At 41.1% G+C, this 12,582-nt stretch overlaps 1 long non-coding RNA gene across 1 annotated transcript in view; it reads right to left on the minus strand.

The window, feature by feature from the left end:
• Window positions 1-1,355: 1,355 nt before the first annotated feature.
• Window positions 1,356-12,582, minus strand: part of LOC129487799 (uncharacterized) — an 86,352-nt gene continuing 75,125 nt past the window's right edge. The window contains exons 2-3 of the long non-coding RNA XR_008659462.2: window positions 5,028-5,083; window positions 1,356-2,438 (exon numbers count right to left, since the gene is read on the minus strand). This is a non-coding gene — a long non-coding RNA (uncharacterized lncRNA). The remainder of the gene's footprint in view (window positions 2,439-5,027; window positions 5,084-12,582) is intronic.

Genomic DNA, 12,582 nt, shown 5'->3' on the forward strand with positions numbered 1-12,582 from the left:
TGCTATAAACAGAGAATAATTGTGTGCTGGGTGCGGTGGCTCATGTCTGTAATACCAGCACTTTGGGAAGCCAAGGTGGGAGGATTGCTTGAGCCCAGAAGTATGAGACCAGCCTGGGCAACATAGCAAGACCCCATCTCTACAAAAAATAAAAAATTAGTGCTGTATGCCTACAGTCCCAGCTACTTGAGGGGCTATGGGGGCAGGAGCCCACCTCCTGAGTCCAGGAGTTAGAGGCTGCAGTGAGCTGTGATGGTGCCACTGCACTCAGCCTGGGCAACAGAGTGAGACCCTATATCAAAAAAGAAAAGATAGTAATTGGGAAAATAAAGAAAATAAACACCAATGTTATTATATTTTAGTTAAATACCATCATCTCAGAAGGCTGTGATCCCAAAGTCTGCTATCTTTTTGTTGAAGAACAGAGTAGTGAACACCAGAAGTGTTAAGTATGTGCTAACATCAAACTAAGACTTTTCTCCTGAGGCAATCAAAAGAACTGAAGAAAACTGGAAAAGGAAAAACCTGTCTCCCTCCATGTCCTCTCCTGTTGTTCTCCACTGCCTCATCCCGGGCTAGCTCCTGGGGCCTCCAAGCTGTTCTCTTCCACCAATTCACTGAGTTCACTCCTGTCTCATTACCTTCACACTTGTGGTTCCCTCCTACCGGATAGGTAAGTTTTCCCCCAGATCTTTACAGAGTTCCATTGCTCACTGGCCTCTACTCAAAGGTTGTTTTTACTTTTCTTTTCTTTCTTTCTTTTTTTTTTTTTTTTTTTTTTGAGACGGAGTCTGGCTCTGTTGACCAGGCTGGAGTGCAGTGGTGCAATCTCAGCTTACTGCAACCTCTGCCTCCTGGGTTCAAGCGATTCTCCTGCCTCAGCCTCTCGTGTAGCTGGGATTACAGGTGCCTGCCACCAGACCCGGCGAATTTTTGTATTTTTAGTAGAGATGGGGTTTCACCATGTTGATCAGGCTGGTCTCGAACTCCTGACCTCAGGTGATCTGCCTGCCTCAGCCTCCCAAAGTGCTGGGATTACAGGCGTGAGCCACTAAGCCTGGCCAAATGCTGCTTTTTCTGATAGGTGTTCCTTGACTGACCACAGTCAGCAAAATAGCTCCTCCATTCATTCATTCATTCATTCTGAGTCAACTTCCATTGCAGTCCATCTGTTTGGCTTCCTTCCTTGTCTTACCCTGTTTTTTTCTGAATGGCAGGATGCTCTTTATTATACAGCCAACCAAAAAATATAATTTATTCTTCTCTTGTTAGTTAAATAATATTGTTTGGTTTATAGGTGGGGTTAATTTTTATTTAAAAAACATGTATGTGTAAAAATTACAGAAGAATATACAAAACACTTTAACCATATAATCTTCGGGTAGTAGGAGTTGTGGTGATTTTTATTTCCTTTGTTATACTTCTCTGTATTGACTGATTTTATTCCCAGTAAATTCAGTTTAAGATGACAAAATCTCTGTTTTTTGTAGTCATAAACTTGTATTAGTCATAAACATGTGCTAGCTCCATGTGAAAAAATTAGTGCTGTTCAACATAAATTCGCAGGATATCCTCGAGAGCCAGTAGGAATAAGGGTAAAGAAACAAGCATTAAGGCAAGTAAATTAGATGATGAGAGAAAACCTAGTCTACAAAGTTACCATTTAAATCTTTAACTTCAGGCAGCTCTTTCATAAATGGTTTTCTTTGGTCATACAAGGTGACCACGGGTCATATAAGGTAATGTTAAAATCACAAGTCAGGGTTTCTGTCTGACTGCTGGTGGGTCAGATATCTTCCCCTCCCATGAAAGAAAAATCATTCTATAGTGTTAATAATCTTGTCATGTCTGTAGAAATGAGCACTTCTTCTTCCACCACCAAGCTCCCCACCCCAAATTCTGCTTGAGACATTATACTGCAGGCTAATGATCTAAGCAAAATTAAGATTGGTTAAATTAATAATTCCATTGTTCCTAATTAAGAGTTTATTTTGCACTTAAGATATTGAACCATAGCCCTATGTATATTTTTCATGCAAGCAAATATTAGTGAAGCAAATTTGTCATTTTCATTTGTGTATTTTGGACAAAGATTTGTTTATACTCAGTGAAATGATAATTTTTCTGGTAATTTCTCCTTTTCCCAGCAAAGAATGCTTAATCTCGTTTCTGAAAATGATACGATTTGGGCAGCAAATCCTACGTTGAGAATTCTTCCCAGATCTCAAGTTATATAACTGAACAGATGGTATTCGCATGGCTTTGACAGGTCAGGCTGCAATCACAGGACATCCTGAGGAAGCAGCTCGGAAGCCTTCCCGAGGAGAGTGGGAAGATCCCATGAGCAAGCAGGCACGTGTGGCTGTGGGATTGGGTGAAGAACTGCGCTCTGACTCAGCTTCCCATCTTCACGGCCCAGGAGCAAATTCCTCAGGATCCTGAAAGAGGTACAAATAATCCTGCAGAAACTAGTGGTACATTTGATTGAAGCAGAAAAATAAACAAGTCTTTCTTGTGGGAGAAAACAAAGTCTCTCAGGGAATGTGATACAGGAAGAGTGATTTGGTTTGTGGTCATGGTTGAAATGCCACAGGTAGATGGACAGTGAATTGGATGTGTTCTAATTGTACCTTGGGCTTGCAGCATGATGGGGCAAAAATGGGAAAAATATCCCTGTCTTCACAGAGTTTGCAGCTTATTGAGAGAGAAAAAATCACCCAGTCAATAAATACATGAACAAACACACACATGACAGCGATAAGGGTCAAGGAGAAAAAAAATGCCGAGAAGGGGGATACAGAGACGTGTGTATAAAATTTGAGATAGAAATCGTCTTTTAAAAAAGATGTCATTTGAGTAAAGAAAGACCTGAAGGAAATGAGAGAGAAAACCATGTATATAGCAGGGAAAGAGAACTCCAGTGGGTGGAAACAGCCAATGCAAACGCCCTGAGCCAAGGAAATGACTGGAGTGTCCAGGGACCCATAAAGATCCCCGTGCGGCTAACGCAGAGCACACCGGGGAAGCAGTGTGCAAGATGAGGTTTGAAAGCCAATGTGAGGTCAGATCATACAGAGTCTTGAAGTTCACAGCCTGGAATTGCCTTTTCTTCTGAGTGAGATGGAAAACAGGAGGGTCTGGAGCAGACAAATGACATAATTTGGATTATTGTTTACTGGGATCGCTCTTTGTAGGAAATAGCTTGTGGGGCAGCAAGGGCACAGGCAAGGGGCAGGGCAGTGAGGGGCAGGGAAGAAGTGTCTAGAAGACTATTGAGATAATTCAGGCAAGAGAGGAAGGTGGATTGGACCAGGATGGTGGCAGTCTAAGCAGCAAGAAGTGGGTAAATTCTGGATATATTTTGAAGGTAGAATCAATAGGTCTGGTTAATGGATTAGATGCATTGTATGAAAAAAAAAAAGAGGAGTTTAGGGTTATTTCAAGGTTTGGGGGCTACACAACTGGAAGGACGGAGTAGATCTGAGAAGCTTAATAAGAAGGAGGAGAATGTGGGAAGGGCAGGTTTGGAGGGTATCAGGACATTTGTTTGGAATATATTATGTTTGAGACGTTAAGTGGGCAATTGAATGCACAAGTCTGATGTGCCAAGGAGAGATTTGGGCTGAAAATATAAATGAGGGAGTCATCAGTACAGACAGGGCATTTAAAACCATGAGGCTTCATGAGTTCACCTACTGATGGATACTGCGTACAGAAACCAAGATAATATGCAGAGAGTGATATTCTGTATGGAATGCTGCTGGTAAGTACAATGAGGCAAGCTGACAATTGGGTTTAGCCACATGCAAATCATCATTGATCTTTATAAGAGCAGCTTTTTAGAATCTAGGGCAAAAGGTTTGCTGGACTGGGTTCAAGAGAGAATGCAGACATTGGACACAGCGAGAAAAGACACTCCATTCAAAAACATTTGCTTTACAGGGAAGAGGATAGTGGTAGTTGGATGGGAAGACGGGATCAAGAGAGGATTTTAAAATTTTTTTTAATTGAAGTACTATATATGGTAAAGATGCTTACTGCTTGTGTATTGCTCTATAATTTTCACAACCAAACACACCCAAGTAACTAGTACTCATTTCAAGAAAAATAATATTGCTAGTCCCCAAGAAGTCTCCTGCCTGCTCCCTCTCATCACTGTCCCCACCCAAGGGCAACAACTATCTTGAACCAACTTCTAAAACCCAATTCATTTTCCTACTTTTGTACTTTGCATAAATGAAATCATACAGTTCGTGCTCTTCTGCGTCTGGCTTTTTTGCCTGTATGTTACATTTGTAATATTCGTCTATATTGTTGCCTGTAATTATGGTTTGATCATTCTTATTGCTATATAATAATCTAGTATACCAAGATTTATTGATCCCTTCTACTGTTGCTGGGCAAATGGGTATTTTCCAGTTTTACAAATAGTGCTGCTATGAGCATTCTAGTACATGTCGTTTGGTGAGCATATGTACACATTTTACTGGGTATATTTCTGTGAGTGGAATTGCTGGGGCATAGAGAATGCATATATTCAGGTTTAGTTTTCCAAAATGGCTATATTGATTTATGCTCCCACTAGCACTGTAAGAGAGACTTTATCAGTAATAGAGGTGATATTATAATATCTTCATCTGTTACTCCTTTGTCTTATATCTTAATTTTTTGAGAATTAAGGGGATGAAGAGGGGTAGTGATTACTGGGCCCGCTCAAAATCTTAAGGAAGAGACTGCTGCTCATAGGGTTGGTGTGAGGAGTGACCAACTGTAAAATACCTGGCATCATCCTGGCCCAGGATATGTATCCAGCATATGTTAGTTGTCGCTCTAATTTTGTAGTCACCCTCTCAGCCTTGTCTCCAGGCAGAGGTCAAGGTAAAGCAGTGATAACTGCAGTTTCCTTCTCCTGTAAATCACACTCATCCATCCAATTTGCTTTATAGCATTGGGAAAGGGTGAGCGCTCAGGATGCTTCACTGACCATATTGCAGGACCAAGAATAAATAACACAGAAGCTCACATACCCCTCTTCATAACTTTCTCTGCATCCTCCTGTTAGACCAGGCATTTCATCAGGTTCCTGGAGGGGTTAAAGAAGAGTCGTGTGCTCGATTTCATTGTAAATCATCTAATAAACCATCTATAGAAAAAGCATACGCTAGAGATGGTTTATTCCACCACTGAACTCTAATAGCGGCAATCCTAAGGCGGGCTGGTTAAATTATAGCCGGACGTAATTCCTTGCCGTTTGCTGCTATCTGGAGATGTTCATTGTTTATTTAACAAATAAATTTAATATACTTCTGCATTTAAAAAGTTTCTTTCCTTATAGCTATGTCCATCCAAAAGGAGCATATGTGACTGAAATCATCATGATATCCAAGGAGATGAATTGATTTTTACAGGATTGTGTCTGATTATATCTTTTATTCCCACATCAAAAAATAATTAATGGAGTTGGTGAAAACCAGTATCTTTCAGTGATGTGATCTAGGTAAAACCAAAATCTTCTCTATAGTATATTTATATATACTAAAAAGGACATATATACTTTATTTTTTAGAGCAGTTTGGACTTACAAAAAATTATAAAGATAGTAAAAAGAGTTCCTATGTACTCCATATCTAGTTTCTCCTATTATTAACAACTTATATTTGTATAGTACACTTGTTATCATTAGTGAATCAACACCCGTATATTATTAACAAGTCTATACTTTATTCAGATTTCCTTGGTATTTATCTAATGTCCTTCTATTTCCTTGGTATTTATCTGGTGTCCTTTTTATTTAATGTCCTTCTATTTCCTTGGTATTTATCTAATGTCCTTTTTTTTGAGACAGTTTTGCTTTTATTTAATGTCCTTCTATTTCCTTGGTGTTTATCTAATGTCCTTTTTTTTTTTGAGACAGAGTTTTGCTCTTGTCACCCAGGCTGGGGTACAATGGTGTGATCTCGGCTCCCTGCAACCTCTGCCTCCCAGATTCAAGCGATTCTCCTGCCTCAGCCTCGCGAGTAGCTGGGATTACAGGTGCCCGCCACCACGCCCAGCCAATTTTTTCATTTTTAGTAGAGACAGGGTTTCACCATGTTGGCCAGGCTGGTCTTGAACTTCTGACCTCAGGTGCCTTGGCCTCCCAAGTGGCATGAGCCACTGCGCCTGGACCCTCATGTCCTTCTTCTATTTCAGAATCTCATCCAGGATACCATATTACATTAGTTGTTGTGTCTCCTCAGGCTCCTCTTGGCTGTGATGATTTTTCAGATTTACCTTGTTTTTGAGGAATACTCATCAAATATTTTGTAGACTGCTCCTTAATTGGTATTTATCTGATTTTTTTTTTGCATGATTAGACTGGATTATGGGTTTTTGGGTAGAAATTCACAAAGATAAAGAGCCTTTTTGTTGCATTGTGTCAAGGGTACATTCCATCAACATGACTTCTTACTGTTGACACTGATCTTGATTGCTTGGCTCAGGTAATTTGTCATGTTCTTCACTGTAAAGTTAAACCATGTCTATGCGGCACCCTTTGGAAGGAAGTCACTACATATAGCCCGCATCAAAGGAGTAGGGGGTTATGTTCTACGTCTTTGAGTGTAGAATATCTACAGAAATTATTTGGAATTCTTCTGCATGGGAGATTTGTCCTTTTTTTCACGATTTATTTATTCAATTATTCATTTATAATAGTATGAACTCACAGTTATTTTATACTTTTGGTTATAGTCTAATACTGCATTATTTTGTGGTTCACATTGTTCCAGGTTTGGCCATGAGGAGCTCTTGTTGAAGTTGGCTCCTGTATCCCTTTGAGATCCTCTTATCATTGTGTGTGTGTGTGTGTGTGTGTGTGTGTGTGTGTGTGTGTCTGTGTGTGTTAGGTACTTACTTTCTGGCACTAGAAGATGCTCCAGGGCCAACTTGTATATATGCTAACCCAATCTTAGAATCAGCAATTTCTCCAAGGAGCTCTAGTTTCTTTTACTGGAGAACAGTATTTTTTTTTTTTTTTTTGAGACGGAGTCTTTCTCTGTCTCCCAGGCTGGAGTGCAGTGGCGCGATCTCGGCTCACTGCAAGCTCCGCCTCCTGGGTTCACATCATTCTCCTGCCTCAGCCTCCCAAGTAGCTGGGACTACAGGCACCTGCCACCACGCCAGGCTAATTTTTTGTATTTTTTAGTAGAGACGGGGTTTCATTGTGTTAGCCAGGATGGTCTCGATCTCCTGACCTCGTGATCCGCCTGCCTCGGCTTCCCAAAGTGCTGGGATTACAGGCTTGAGCCACTAGGCCCGGCCGAGAACAGTATTAAAACCAAAATCTGGGCACTAGAAGTTCTCCTTGCTACTGGGGTGTCATTGCTTTCTAGGCTCTCTTAGCTGACACAAGGAAATATGTATACTAAGCTCTGTACATAAATACAAATATCTATAAATATTTCTATATGTAACCATAGGTATCTATGTTAAGCTAAACATAAGTGAATTCAAACTGATAGCCCCAACTCTAATTCATTACCACATGGACCAGTCTAGCCTATTCCCATTGCTTATCTGTGAACTCCATGAGAAATCTGGCTCCCACCATCCACCATGCATTTACTTAATTGCTAATTCTGGTATAAATGTAGAGCAGTATTAGAATTGTTAACTTGAAACCTTATGGGAAACAACTGTATTAAGTACAGTTTTATGTACATTTTCTTTTGCCTTTAGTCTTACAGACTCCTCCCATTTCCAAAATCACTTAGGTCAGCATCGTTTCCTCCCACCTCCTTCAGTGAAGTTGCTTTATAGATTTTTATTACAGTTAGATTGTTTTGTCACTGCAGTCCATTCTAGGACCCTTGACCTTCTAAATGATCTTTAAAATGTGCATACACTAATGTTTACTCTTTGTTCTATAAAGTTCCATGGATTTTGATATATGCATTGTCATGTATCCATGATTACAGTATTATGCGGACAGTTTTACCACTCTAAGAAATTCCTCCTGCTTAACCTATTTAATCCTTCCTCCCCTCTCCCTGAGCCCCCCGGAAATCAATGCACTTTTTTACTGTCTCCATAGTTTTGCCTTTTCCAGAATGTCATATAATTGTAAACATACAATATGTAGCCTTTCAGATTGGGTTGTTTCAGTTGGAACTATGCATTTAAGATTCATTCATGTCTTTTTGTGATTCGACAGTTCATTTATTTTTATCATCAAATAATATTCCAGCAACTGACTGTACCACAGTTTATTTATCCATTCACCTATTGAAGGACATCTTAGTTGCTCCCAGTTTTTGGTCATTATGAATATAGCTGCTATAAATATTTGTTTGCAGGCTTTTATGTGGATATAAATCTCAAATCAGTTGGGTAAACACCTAAAAGTTCAAATGCTGAATCGTGTGGTAAGACTGTGTTTAGCTTCTCTGCCCTACTTAGCTAGCATGTGCCACTCCTCAAAATCAGGTGGTGACTACCCCTATGATCATCAACAGCCAACACCATCAGTTATTTCACTATTCCACCCTCATTCCAATTTGCAGTACATAAATACGTCTATTGAGTGACCCTCCTGTGTAAGAATAATCATTCTTTATACTTTTCAAAGTTCTTTCACATGCATTATCACAATATCTCTAAAATAGCAGTACAGGAGCCAACCTGTTCCAGGCAGAATCCTGGCTCTGATCCTAACCTACAGCCTGACACAGGGAAAGTATATAAATCTTTTCACCTGTAAAAGGGGATACTGCAGCACCTATCTAAATGTACCTGTTCGTGCTGTGAAGACTTAATGAGTGTTTAGGGCAGTGCCACTTCTTGGACCACGTCAAACTGCTGTTTGGCCAAAGGCTCGGCCAAGATTAGAATGCGAATCTTTTGATTCTTATTCCTATGCTTCTTCCCCTAGAGATGAGATTATTCCCCCAACCTCTTTTCCCTGCAACCTCGGCCAATATGGGAGCCTCAGTGACATCAAAGCAATTGACCTAACAACCAATTTAGGAAAAGGCTCTGGTAATTTTTGTGCACATGCATGGTAGGGGAGGGATCTGTTTATAGTCAAGTAGGATGATCCAATAACCATTGACAGAAATGGTCTTTCCTTATCTTTAATGAATAAAAAGAACAACAGACTTCATTTTAATATCTAGGCTCTTAGATCAATCAATGGGCTAAGTACTGAAATAGTTTAAAAATCCATGAATTGAACTGCATGAACATGAATCTGTGCATAATGAATCTGTTCAAAAACAAGTTTGGGCAGTTCACATCTGGTATGTAGTGTTTTCAGAGTAAGGTTTTAAGGTTTAAGAGGTTTTAAAACTCTGTATCCCAGCCAGAGAATGCTTATCTGCTTTATGCTAGTTTTTACCTGCAGAATTTTTGTCTCTATGACATCATATATTTATTTGCTGCTATATTTTAGAATGCATTGCACAACAGTGGGAACTGATCTAAGAAGGTTCATCATATTCTGGCGGTTGCTGAGCAGGCTGGCAATTAATGAGAAAGTTTGAAGAAGAATGTTATTTCAGAATACACCACATCCTATTCTATATGGTCAAGTTGACTTTTTATGACCATTTGGTTGCTTATATAAACAGTGAAGTGCAAAAATCCTCAAGGACTGACAAGCAAAGATTAATATTGTGTTTACAAAATAAGCAAACACAAAATATCCACAATGCTTTCACACACACACACATACACACACACACATATGCACACACATATACACATACATGCGTGCACAAACACATCTTTGTTGCAACCTGTTCGTCTTGAGCTAGAGGTATGTGTGGGACGTGACTAGAACTATCAGTGAGGATCATCAGGATTTCAAATAACTTGCAATGATTGATATCAGTTATAAAAACACTGAATTATCCAACTGATCATGGCTAGAGTATAGTTTGGAAACCATTTATAAATAAAATTACATTCTAGTCACAACAATTTAATAATATAAATATAGAGAGAAATTTAAATATACAAACATTTCAAGTAAATGCTAATTGTGACCTAATGCCTTTAGTAGAGAAAAATAATAAGAAAATTCATCTAGTGTTCTGTTTATAACTCTAATGCGAACGATAGCTCTCTATTAGTTGAGTCAAATGTTTGTATCTTGATTATGGGCATCAGAATCTTTACTGACCTACACTCCTATTGAGAGGTGACAGTGTGCTGGCAGTCCTCACAGCCCTCGCTCGCTCTCGGCACCTCCTCTGCCTGGGCTCCCACTTTGGTGGCACTTGCGGAGCCCTTCAGCCCACCGCTGCACTGTGGGAGCCCCTTTCTGGGTTGGCCAAGGCGGGAGCCGGCTCCCTCAGCTTGCAGGGAGGTGTGGAGGGAGAGGCGCGAGCGGGAACCGGGGCTGCGCACGGTGCTTGCGGGCCAGCTGGAGTTCCGGGTGGGTGTGGGCTTGGTGGGCCCCTCACTCAGAGCAGCCGGCAGGCCCTGCTGGCCCCGGGCAATGAGGGGCTTAGCACCCAGGCCAGCGGCTGCGGAGGGTGTACTGGGTCCCACAGCAGTGCCAGCCCACTGGCACTGTGCTCGATTTCTCACCAGGCCTTACCTGCCTTCCCATGGGGCAGGGCTCGGGACCTGCAGCCCGCCATGCCTGAGCCTCCCACCCCCTCCATGGGCTCCTGTGCGGCCGGAGCCTCCCCAACGAACGCCACCCCCTGCTCCACGGCACCCAGTCCCATTGACCACCCAAGGGCTGAGGAGTGTGAGCACACGGCGCGGGACTGGCAGGCAGCTCCACCTGCAGCCCCAGGGCAGGACCCACAGGGCAAAGCCAGCTGGGCTCCTGAGTCTGGTGGAGATGTGGAGAACCTTTATGTCTAGCTCGGGGATTGTAAATACACCAATCGGCACTCTGTATCCAGCTCAAGGTTTGCGGACACACCAATCAGCACCCTGTGTCTAGCTCAGGGTTTGTGAGTGCACCAATTGACACTCTGTATCTAGCTGCTCTGGTGGGGCCTTGGAGAACCTTTATGTCTAGCTCAAGGATTGTAAGCACACCAATCGGCACTCTGTATCTAGCTCAAGGTTTGCAAACACACCAATCAGTACCCTGTATCTAGCTCAGGGTTTGTGAATGCACCAATCGACACTCTGTATCTAGCTGCTCTGGTGGGGCCTTGGAGAACCTTTGTGTCGATACTCTGTATCTAACTGATCTGATGAGGACGTGGAGAACTTTTATGTCTAGCTCAGGGATGGTAAATGCACCAATCAGCGCCCTGTCAGAACAGACCACTGGGCTCTACCAATCAGCAGGACGTGGGTGGGGCCAGATAAGAGAATAAAAGCAGGCTGCCTGAGCCAGCAGCGGCAACCCGCTTGGGTCCCCTTCCACACTGTGGAAGCTTTGTTCTTTAGCTCTTTGCAATAAATCTTGCTACTGCTCACTCTTTGGGTCCACACTGCTTTTATGAGCTGTAACACTCAGCACGAAGGTCTGCAGCTTCACTCCTGAAGCCAGCGAGACCACGAACCCACCAGAAGGAAGAAACTCCGAACACAACCGAACATCAGAAGGAACAAACTCCAGACGCACCACCTCAAGAGCTGTAACACTCACCGCGAGGGTCCGCGGCTTCATTCTTGAAGTCAGTGAGACCAAGAACCCACCAATTCCGGACACACTATCAAGAAAAAAAGGAAGAAATGTGATATTTATTTGTCCATTAGTTCACTTCGTTCATTCATTCTGCAAATATTCAGCATTTACCATGTACGTGGCATTGAACTTGGCCCGAAGAACAGATAACATAATGGTGTTTGGAGAATTGAAATAGTTATACTGCAAGTAATCTAATTGATTAAATGTTCTTATTTAAAGTTGAAGGCTGAGGCAAATTAAAACAGCCAAACAATTTCGGCTAGTTTTACCTATGCACTCTCGTTATGTCCATACCCACGTTCCACTAAACTTCTCTTGTCATTCTTCCCTGTTTTCTAACCACTATTATAACTCCAACAGATATATTTTCATTTGCGTTTATATACAATTAAGTTGGTCAATGATCCTAGTCCATTCACTTCAACTACATAAGTACAATGTAAGTGAAATAAATGTGTTATTTAAAAATGAGGTCTGATCAGTACCATAAGACAGGGCAAAAAGGAAAATAAAGAAAATGAGGTCTGAGGTTAAAATATTTCATTTAAAAACATCAAAACTGAACCCAGAAATGATCACAATACAAGCAGACAGACATTCCTCAGAACTTCTTTCTACTGTCTATTTCCTGAAATGGCTTTTCTCTATTTTATTTCATTTTGTATCACAGATGACTATTTGGTTTAGTATGTCTAATTCCTCTGCAATTAGATTTGCAGAACATATTATTTCATTTTAATAAAAAAGTTTCCGAATCACAGCCAAATTGCTGTAGGACAAGCAGATTTTGTTTTCTTACAATTTCATTAGTAAAAAAAGCGAGGATACCAATATTGAAATGTCACAAATATGGAATTTTAAGTCAAACATCTGTGTTCCCTTAAAGGAGAATATCTTTTCTGAAGCTTGGGAGCCTCCATTAGTGAACAAATTAGTTAAAC

The sequence above is a fragment of the Symphalangus syndactylus genome, chromosome 8 (assembly GCF_028878055.3).
Source record: "Symphalangus syndactylus isolate Jambi chromosome 8, NHGRI_mSymSyn1-v2.1_pri, whole genome shotgun sequence".
Taxonomy (NCBI): domain Eukaryota; kingdom Metazoa; phylum Chordata; class Mammalia; order Primates; family Hylobatidae; genus Symphalangus; species Symphalangus syndactylus.